The sequence below is a fragment of the Bufo bufo genome, chromosome 5 (genome assembly GCF_905171765.1).
Source record: "Bufo bufo chromosome 5, aBufBuf1.1, whole genome shotgun sequence".
NCBI lineage: Eukaryota > Metazoa > Chordata > Amphibia > Anura > Bufonidae > Bufo > Bufo bufo.
Genome location: NC_053393.1, coordinates 108,914,605 through 108,926,029, shown reverse-complemented (window position 1 = coordinate 108,926,029; position 11,425 = coordinate 108,914,605).

The window sequence follows — 11,425 nt, the reverse complement described above, 5'->3', positions numbered from 1 at the left end:
TGCATAACCAAAGAATTTCTGCACAAACTGTCAGAACCCGTCTCAGGGAAGCTCATCTGCATGCTCGTCGTCCTCATCGGGGTCTGGACCTGACTGCAGTTCGTCGTTGTAACCGACCTGAGTGGGCAAATGCTTACATTCGATGGCGTCTGGCACGTTGGAGAGGCGTTCTGTTCACGGATGAGTCCCGGTTTTCACTGTTCAGGGCAGATGGTAGACAGCATGTGTAGCGTCATGTGGGTGAGTGGTTTGCTGATGTCAATGTGGATCGAGTGGACCATGGTGGCGGTGGGGTTATGGTATGGGCAGGCGTATGTTATGGACAACGAACACAGGTGCATTTTATTGATGGCATTTTGAATGTACAGAGATACCATGACGAGATCCTGAGGCCCATTGTTGTGCCATTCATCCACGACCATCACCTCATGTTACAGCATTATAATGCACGGCCCCATATTGCAAGGATCTGTACACAATTCCTGGAAACATCCCAGTTCTTGCATGGCCAGCATACTCACCGGACATGTCACCCATTGAGCATGTTTGGTATGCTCTGGATCGACGTATACAACAGCGTGTTCCAGTTCCTGCCAATATTCTGCAACTGCGCACAGCTATTGAAGAGGAGTGGACCAACAATCCACAGGCCACAATCAGCAACCTGATCAACTCTATGCGACGGAGATGTGTTGCACTGCGTGGGGCAAATGGTGGCCACACCAGATACTGACTGGTTTTTGGACCCCCCCCCCCCCCCCCATTCCCCCCAGTGAGGCAAAACTGTGCACATTACAGAGTGACCTTTTATTGTAATCAGTACCTTGATATGCCACACCTGTGAGGTGGGATGGATTATCTCAGCAAAGGAGAAGTGCTCACTAACACAGATTTAGACAGATTTGTGAACAATATTTGAGAGTAATGAATCTTTTGTGTATGTAGAAAATGTTTCAGATCTTTGAGTTCAGCTCATGCAAAATGGGAGCAAAACCGAAAGTGTTGCGTTTATATTTTTGTTCAGTGTAGTTCTCTAAAAAAGCTTTATTCCACCATGTTTTTATTCTACGATGGGACTGTGATTTCAATGTGTTTATCATCTGATAAATTGACATCTCTAGTGTTTAAATGGAGCACATTTCGAAGGAGAGCCGTTCCCCCAGATGAAGGTGTTGCCGAAACGCGCGTCGGGGTGTGCGGTTCTCCTGAGGTGATCTCCCCATTTTATGAGTATGTTATAGATGTCACATCTAATATGAGGTATATTTTTGTGCTTTGTTACATGCATTATGATGCACTAGCATTCATTTGACCACATGTTAACCTTTTGGTTAAGGTATGTAATAATATGGGACGCATTGGGATGCACTAGCATTCATTTCACATATTTGACCATATGCTAACTTTTTGTATAATTATTGCATCCCTTTCTCCTCATATCAGATCCGTACTTTTGTTTATTTCCCTCAGGTGTATACCGCACTATTTTTATTGATGTATTTTGTCTCTATTTTATCATGTCTTATATATGTATTTAAATAAAGCTTATTATGTATTTGGAGCCTTCATCGACTCAGCTTCTTTGTATAGGTATATATATGATCTCAGCTTGTTTCTGGCTAAGAATATCATCTGATCCCTCGGTGCTTCACACCAATGTCTATGACCCCCTTGGGTCAGCTGCCAGCTATTCGGGAACTTTCTGAAGAATTAACGGCCTTGTGGCTCCCATGCCGCGAAGACCAGATGCCTGTATAGGGATTAAAGGGTGTAAACCAGGGAACTGTCAGGATTACACCCTTAAAGATAACTCGAAGCCAAACCTGTTAGTACAATGGGTCGACACCCACTGCCCATAGCAAATTAAAGGCACTTGTTCTCCAGGATGAAGCGAGGAATTGCTAAGTAATAAGTATTATTACATTCAACTGAACTAGCCCTACAATGCATTGTTCCTGGTGTAACAGTGAATTTCCTGATGACAGATTCCCTTCAGTGTATACAATGTATGTAAATTAACATCCTAAAATCATATATTGTATATCTTGATAAAACATTTTTATTATCACCTCTCGTGTATAAACGGGCTCAAAGATCCAGGGAGTCTCTTGCTATTTATCATTGTACTGTGCAATGCTGGCACGTAGTACACATGTGGAGGGCTCTACCAGCCAGAGAAAAACCATTACCGTACCTTAGCAAAGACGGTCAGTTGACTACCACTATAAGTACCAGGAAACAAATTACTGTCTAATATCTACTCAGAGAAAGAATTCCCAATGTGTACCTGGGGAAAATCAATACATACGGAAACCATTTGGTGTATAGATTTTGTGACTTTGCACCCCATATATGCCCTATGCTGGGGATAAACATATGAGTGTGGTGCAGACCTTCTCTTCCTTTGGCTACATAATACACTCATTGACAAAAAAAAATAATGCACCAAGAAGGAGCTGTTGGAATTGCATGAAATGTTATATGTGTGAATTTAATGATGATATATAAGTGATTAAAATATTACAGCAAAAAGATACATTTAGTGGGAAAAACGGTACAATTGAAAGGATGCTCTAGTACCATGCTGGGCCGCCTCTAGCTTGGGTACAAGATGAGAGATAGTTGGGCATGGAATGGAAGCATACATGTTCCTTATGGTATCCTGCAGCACATTTGCCCACAGATGTTGCCGCTGGACAAGTAGATCCTTCACACTCATTGGCTGCTAAAGCTGGCGTCCCAGAAGGTCCTATAAATGCTTGATTGACAATAAATCCAGTGATCGTGTAGGCGAAGGAAGAGCTGCGTTCTGGAGGAGACATTCCTGGGAAACCCTTGCTATGTGTGGGTGAGCATTATCCTGCTGAAAAATGCCAGTTGAAAACCCTGTCATGATAGGCAACACTTGTGGCTGAAGCATGTCCTGCACATATTGCTGAGCTGTTAGTGTCCCTTGTATCACCCATGGCTCCCCAGATCATCACACCAGCAGTTGGGGCAGTTTGTTGTTCCACAGCAAAAGCAGGATTAAATCTCTCCCCATGAGACCTCCATATTTGAACCCAACCGTCATGGATCCCAAAACTGGGATGATACAGTTCCAGTCCATAGCATTTCAGGTTTCTCATTCATGATACCACTGCAAACAAAGGCTATCAATGACTGGCTATCAATGGCAGTGATACCAAATTTACTTTTACTAAGTTCCTGGAAATGATCCGGGCAGAGAGGGGTGTGTAATGGTGGTGTCATCTGTGTCTGGATCATGAACATGGAAACTGTGGGAGCTGCTTGTGCTTGTTGGTGGATGAAATGATCCTCTCTACTGGTGGTCTGTCTGGGCTGCTATGTGTTCACTCACGTAACCATTGCTTCCAACACCTCCTAACAGCTAGGTCAGAACAGCCTAGTGGTCGGGCAATTCATTGAGATTACCATCCTGCTTCTGTCAGTCTAATGATGTGCTCCCTGAACAATATCAGTGCCACGTAGAGACATATGTAGCAGTCAATGATCTCTCACCAAGAGGTGCACTACCCAAAAGTGGCCCCTGAGAGCCTTTTTATCGGACAATGGAAGGAAGCACTTTTCTGCCCTCTTGTGGAAAGACTCAATGTCTAATCAGACCATACCTGTAATCATTTAGTTAACTGCCTGAGACCTAACTGTTGAGTTTTGTGACAATCTAACATTTCTATCCGGCTGCATATTAATACCCCCTGGTCATTTTTCACAAACAATGGCTACTTTGCTATCCCTTCTCTTTAGTGAAAGAACAGTGAAATCCTGCATTACAGCAGGAGCTGGTGGTGAAGTATGAGTAGTGATAACAGCCAATTACATCACTCAACCTTGTAACCCACATAGAAGTTAATTTGTGAACATACTTCAATAACTCTTAGGTTTGGTGCATCATGATATTTTAGCATTTTTGTGGGTCGGAGAGCTTTATTCATTTGTTCAATGGGTCCGTGATCCGTCCGCACCGCCAAAAATAGAACGGACAGAAACAACAACAGACAGGGTTCCGATCCGTGTTTCCGTTCCGCTTCTCTGCGATTGAGGACCCATTCAAGTGAATGAGTCTGAATCTGTGATGCGGAGTGCACACTGGCCAGTGCCCATGTATTGCGGACCCGCTGTATGCAGGCAGCAATACGGCCACGGACCCACAACGCCCCTAATAGTGAGTAGAAAAGGCAAGCTATAACTACACTGCAAAAATGTTTTAATACCCAAATTTAGATAAGTGATGAGCGGCAGGGGCTATATTCGAATTCGCAATATTTCATGAATATTTGGGCGAATATTTGTCATATATTTGCAAATTTGAGATTAATTTCTTGATTGCGAAAAATCGGTAATGTAATATTCGCGTAATGCGAGCGAAATACAGGCGTGGGTCACTTTTGCTGCATTTTCCAAGCTGCTAGAAGTTTCCTGAGACTGGAGAAAATGGTTGGCACAGCAGAACATTAAAAATGGCTTTATATGCAGTTAGAGTGCTCCAATAATTTCGCGATTGCGCTAGTCAGCACTAATGATGCAAATATTTTGGCGCAATATGTGAAACTTCACATTTTAGCAGGTCTGCATGTATGTCTGGACAGCAGAACCTATCACACTACCTAACACCCTGCACTGCAACAGCTACACTATATCAGGATATACACTGACTATCTCCCACTAACTATCTGTAATATATACAGTGGGGGAAATAATTATTTGACCCCTCGCTGATTTTGTAAGTTTGTCCAATGACAAAGAAATGAAAAGTCTCAGAACAGTATCATTTCAATGGTAGGTTTATTGTAACAGTGGCAGATAGCACATCAAAAGGAAAATCGAAAAAATAACTTTAAATAAAAGATAGCAACTGATTTGCATTTCATTGAGTGAAATAAGTATTTGAACCCCTACCAACCATTAAGAGTTCTGGCTCCCACAGAGTGGTTAGACACTTCTACTCAATTAGTCACCCTCATTAAGGACACCTGTCTTAACTAGTCACCTGTATAAAAGACACCTGTCCACAGAATCAATCAATCAAGCAGACTCCAAACTCTCCAACATGGGAAAGACCAAAGAGCTGTCCAAGGATGTCAGAGACAAAATTGTAGACCTGCACAAGGCTGGAATGGGCTACAAAACCATTAGCAAGAAGCTGGGAGAGAAGGTGACAACTGTTGGTGCGATTGTTCGAAAATGGAAGGAGCACAAAATGACCATCAATCGACCTCGCTCTGGGGCTCCACGCAAGATCTCACCTCGTGGGGTGTCAATGGTTCTGAGAAAGGTGAAAAAGCATCCTAGAACTACACGGGAGGAGTTAGTTAATGACCTCAAATTAGCAGGGACCACAGTCACCAAGAAAACCATTGGAAACACATTACACCGCAATGGATTAAAATCCTGCAGGGCTCGCAAGGTCCCCCTGCTCAGGAAGGCACATGTGCAGGCCCGTCTGAAGTTTGCCAATGAACACCTGAATGATTCAGAGAGTGACTGGGAGAAGGTGCTGTGGTCTGATGAGACCAAAATAGAGCTCTTTGGCATTAACTCAACTCGCTGTGTTTGGAGGAAGAAAAATGCTGCCTATGACCCCCAAAACACCGTCCCCACCGTCAAGCATGGGGGTGGAAACATTTTGCTTTGGGGGTGTTTTTCTGCTAAGGGCACAGGACAACTTATTCGCATAAACGGGAAAATGGACGGAGCCATGTATCGTGAAATCCTGAGCGACAACCTCCTTCCCTCTGCCAGGAAACTGAAAATGGGTCGTGGATGGGTGTTCCAGCACGACAATGACCCAAAACATACAGCAAAGGCAACAAAGGAGTGGCTCAAGAAGAAGCACATTAAGGTCATGGAGTGGCCTAGTCAGTCTCCGGACCTTAATCCAATCGAAAACCTATGGAGGGAGCTCAAGCTCAGAGTTGCACAGAGACAGCCTCGAAACCTTAGGGATTTAGAGATGATCTGCAAAGAGGAGTGGACCAACATTCCTCCTAAAATGTGCGCAAACTTGGTCATCAATTACAAGAAACGTTTGACCTCTGTGCTTGCAAACAAGGGTTTTTCCACCAAGTATTAAGTCTTTTTTTGTTAGAGGGTTCAAATACTTATTTCACTCAATGAAATGCAAATCAGTTGCTATCTTTTATTTAAAGTTATTTTTTCGATTTTCCTTTTGATGTGCTATCTGCCACTGTTACAATAAACCTACCATTGAAATGATACTGTTCTGAGACTTCATTTCTTTGTCATTGGACAAACTTACAAAATCAGTGAGGGGTCAAATAATTATTTCCCCCACTGTATATATATATATATATATATATATATATATATATATATATATATATACTAACTAACTATCTAATGTAATGTGGAAACCAGAGAGCACAGCAATGACACTGCTGTCTCTCTCAGAACTTTAAAAAACTGTAGAAAATGGCTGCTGGGGAGGTTCCTATATAGTAAGGGGTAGGCAGCTTTCCTATTGGTTGCTAGGGATGTTGCTAAGCTCAGACAAAGACATTGCAGCCTTCTCATTGGCCCACAAGCAAGAAGGGAGGTTACTGATGAAAAAAAATCTAGAATATTCGAAATTACAAATATATATCACTATATTCTAAATATTTGCGAATTCTCGAAGTGCCGATATTCGCGATTAATTTTTGTGATTCGAATATTCGCGCCCAACGCTAATTTAGATGCATGTCATTTTTGTCATGGTCTTACCATGATTCCAGATGTGGTTTTAAAAGGAGAATGGGGCAGATTTACTAATCCTGTCAAAAATTTAGCTGAGATGGTCAAAACATGGGCCAAATTTATCACAGTGGTGCACGTTATTTAAAGGGGTTGTCTCACAAAAAATATTCTACAGTTTTCAAACCAGCTCCTGGACCTGAATACTTTTGTAATTGCATGTAATTAAAAATGTAGCATAGCTACAATATTATTATACAAAGTTATTCAATAAAGTGTGTCTGTATAGCACCACCTGCTCTTTGCTCTTTTTCTTATTTCTTTGACCTGCTCACTGAGATGTTCGTACATGCTCAGTTTCATCTTTCAACTGGCTCCTAAGATGCGGTAGGAAGAGCATGGACACGCCTCCTGAGCTGTGATAGGGAGAGCACGGACACGCCCCCTGAGCTGCAGCAGAAAAGACACTCCCCTTGAGCTTTCAGCTTGATATAAATCTTTTAGGACAATTGGAGCAATGAATGGGGAGATCTCTGGATCCATGTGAGGTACAGGGCTGGTTCTAGCTTTGTTAGAAAGAGATTGTCATGTATTATATGATGTTGGATTTTCATGTTTTACAATAATCATACAATACAATAATAATCTATAATAGACTTGGTTGTCACGTGCCGGAAGACCTCTGGGATGTCATGCAAACAGGACACAGGCAAAACAGATCAAGGACCTACAAAGAACTTTATTACGAGTGCAATAAAAGCACATGAAAGTAAGCAGGTTAGGCAATAGTGGTAGCACTACCACAGAACCAAGTGCACCGGCAGACCAGAGGCTAAACCCAGAGCGGAGAGCCAGTGAGCCCCGTTATTCACAGATCCCCTGGTGGTGGGGATGAACTGGGCCGAGGGCTCACTTTTCGTACCTCCAGGAAGGTCCCAATACACTTGGCCCCTACCTGCTGAGAACCAGGCCGGTGAAACCACCAGCAGAAAGACAACAAAACTGGAACCCAAGCAAACACATGACATGGAACAGACAACAAAACGAACGGGAACCAGCACAGAAGCAGATGCCTGGACCCCAAGCGGAATGGAAGCATGGCGGTCTCAGGCAGAGCTGCACAAAGACTAGAGATTCAAACAGACTAGAGATCCTCCCTCCATTAAACCCAGGGACCCTCTCAGGCAGGACAAACACAGGATAGGAACCGAAGCAGAAAGGAACTACAGGCAGACAAGAACAGACAAGGATCAGAAGCAGTAGGCACTGCAAGGCAGGACATAGGACAAACTACAATCAGAAGCAGTTTAGCACTGCCAGACTATCAGATGCAATAGAGCACTGCTAGGCGAAACAAGGAACAGACAAGGATAACAAAAACATGATACAGGACAGGTACAGATCAGACAAGGACCTAACCTCAACCACCATCACAGAACAGGTACCAACAACTTCAGACAAAGCAGCAATTGATTACCAGGTGACACCACAAACAAGGGCAGATAGGAAAAACCCCTGGGTCAGCAGCAAGGGGCTACACCCAGTAAGGCACTAGACAGAAGATAGACTGACCCCAAGCCCCACAGCTCACAGGTAGATATAGCTGCAATAATGAGGGCACCTGATAAGCCACATCGAGGAACGGACCAGGGAAAGTAACCCCATCAGAACCAAACAGGGAGGGGGGCCTGCATGAACAGGGAAGTGAACACACAGGCTGCAGTACTGGACGTTGCCCCTGGCAACCAGCATACACTGAGTCCACCGCAGCCAGTACGGCAGAGCACAAACAACCCGAGACACAACAGCATGACAGGAAGATGAGCATTAAGGAATTCAATGTATGGCTTGGTGAATGGTGTCTGAACCAAGGGTTTGGCTTTGTGTCTCATGTTAGCTCTCGTTGGAATGGAAAAGAACTGTACAAGAAAGATGGTTTGCATCTTTCTCTCAAGGGAACAAATGTCCTCAGTGATCAGTTCAAAGTATTTGCTAAGGAGCATTTAAACTAGGAAAGGGGGGCAAAAGAATGATAATCCAGCAGTTCGACTGCCCCCCGAAACAATGCCAGAAGATGCCAGTAGCACATAGGTTAAGAAATGACAAGCTCAGAGTCTTGTCTACAAATGTTCGCAGTTTAGGGAATAAGATCAATGAACTTGAGGCTAAAATGGCATCTGAGAATATAGATTTAGTGGCTGTTACTGAGACGTGGTTCAATGGAAGTAATGACTGGGATATAACAATACCAGGGTTCTCTCTATATAGCAAAGGGAGAGAAGGCAAGAAGGGGTGGGGTGGCTCTGTATGTGAAAGATAGCATAAAATCTAATTTAATACAAGTTAGCGAGACCAATTTAGAGTCAGTTTGGGTTACCTTGCAGCTTGATAATCATAAGGTAACTCATGTAGTTTGTGATATATAGAGCACCTAGCCAAGTCAAAGAATTAGATGATCTACTAGTTGAGGAAATAGCTAAAATGATATTGAAGGGGGAAGTTATCATTATGGGAGACTTTAATCTTCCTGATGTAAACTGGAAAACCAAAATAGCTAGTTCTGCCAGGAGTACAGATATTCTAAATTCCCTACTGGGATTATCTCTACAGCAAGTAGTTGAGGAGCCAACCCGGAAGGAGGCCATTTTAGATTTAGTATTCACAAATGGGAATTTGGTATCTGATATTACTGTAGGGGAAAGCTTGGGATCTAGTGATCACCAGTCAGTGTGGTTTACTATAAGTACAGTGACTGATTCACACCACACAAAAACAAAAGTTTTAGATTTTAGAAAAACAGACTCTTCTAAAATTAGATTAGTGGTATCAGATTGGAACAGTTTCAATGGAGTCCAGGAGAAATGGGACTACTTAAAAGTGGCACTATTGAAGGCAACAGAAAATTGCATTACGCTTGTCAGTAAAAGCAAAAAAAAGAAGAGACCACTGTGGTACTCAGCAGAAGTGGCCAAAATCATTAAAAACAAAAAGATAGCATTTAGTAATTATAAAAAAAACAATGACAGGCAAATTTATTAGATTAAGCAGAGAGAGGCCAAACAAGTTATAAGAGCTTCTAAAGCGCAGGCAGAAGAGAAATTAGCTCAGTCAGTAAAAAAGGCGATAAGACATTCTTCAGATACATAAATGAAAAAAGGAAACTAAAACAAGGAATTACCGAATTTAAAAACAAACGAAGGAAGGTATATGGAAGAAGATAAAGAACTAGCTGACTGCCTCAATGAATACTTCTGTTCAGTTTTTACAAAGGAAAATTAAGGAAAAGGACCTCAGTTAGGAAAGAAGACTAATGAATCTTTTGATGCATGTGTCTTTACAGAGGAAGAGGTTCTAAGTCAGCTGTCAAAAATTAATACAAATAAGTCACAGGGGCCGGATGGGATACACCCAAAGCTATTAAAAGAGCTCAGCGGTGAACTAGCAAAACCATTAACCGATTTATTCAACCAATCACTGGTAACAGGAGTCGTCCCAGAAGATTGGAAATTAGCAAATGTTGTGCCCATTCACAAGAAAGGTAGTAGGCAACTATAGGCCAGTAAGCCTGACATCAATAGTGGGGAAATTAATGGAAACCATACTCAAGGAGAGGATTGTGGAACATCTAAAATCCCATGGATTGAAAGATGAAAAACAGCATGGGTTTACTTCAGGGAGATAATGTCAAACTAATCCTATTGACTTTTTTGATTGGGTGACTAAAATAATAGATGGTGGAGGTGCAGTAGACATCGCTTATCTAGACTTTAGTAAGGCTTTTCATACTGTCCCACATAGAAGGCTTATCAATAAATTGCAGTCTTTGGGCTTGGACTCCCATATTGTTGAATGTATGAGGCAGTGGCTGGGGGACAGACAACAGAGGGTTGTAGTCAATGGAGTATATTCAGACCATGGTCTTGTTACCAGTGGAGTACCTCAGGGATCTGTTCTGGGACCCATATTGTTTAATATCTTTATCAGCGAAATTGCAGAAAGCCTCGATGGTAAGGTGTGTCTTTTTGCTGATGACACAAAGATTTGTAACAGGGTTGATGTTCCTGGAGGGATACACCAAATGGAAAAGGATGTAGAAAACTAGAGGAATTGTCAAAAATCCGGCAACTAAAATTTAATGTTGATAAGTGCAAGATAATGCACCTGGGGCGTAAAAACCCAAGAGCAGAATATAAAATCAGTGATACAGTCCTAACCTCAGTATCTGAGGAAAGGGATTTAGGGGTCATTATTTTAGAAGACTTAAAGGTTGGCAGACAATGTCATAGAGCAGCAGGAAATGCTAGCAGAATGCTTGGGGTGTATAGGGAGAGGCATTACCAGTAGAAAGAGGGAGGTGCTCATGCCGCTCTACAGAGCACTAGTGAGACCTCATTTGGAGTATTGTGCGCAGTACTGGAGACCATATCTCCAGAAGGATATTGATACTTTGGAGAGAGTTCAGAGAAGAGCTACTAAACTGGTACATGGATTGCAGGATAAAACTTACCAGGAAAGATTAAAGGACCTTAACATGTATATCTTGGAAGAAAGACGAGACAGAGGGGATATGATAGAAACTTTTAAATACATAAAGGGAACCAAAAAGGTAAAAGAGGAGAGAATATTTAAAAGAAGAAAAACTGCTACAAGAGGACATAGTTTTAAATTAGAGGGGCAAAGGTTTAAAAGTAATATCAGGAAGTATTACTTT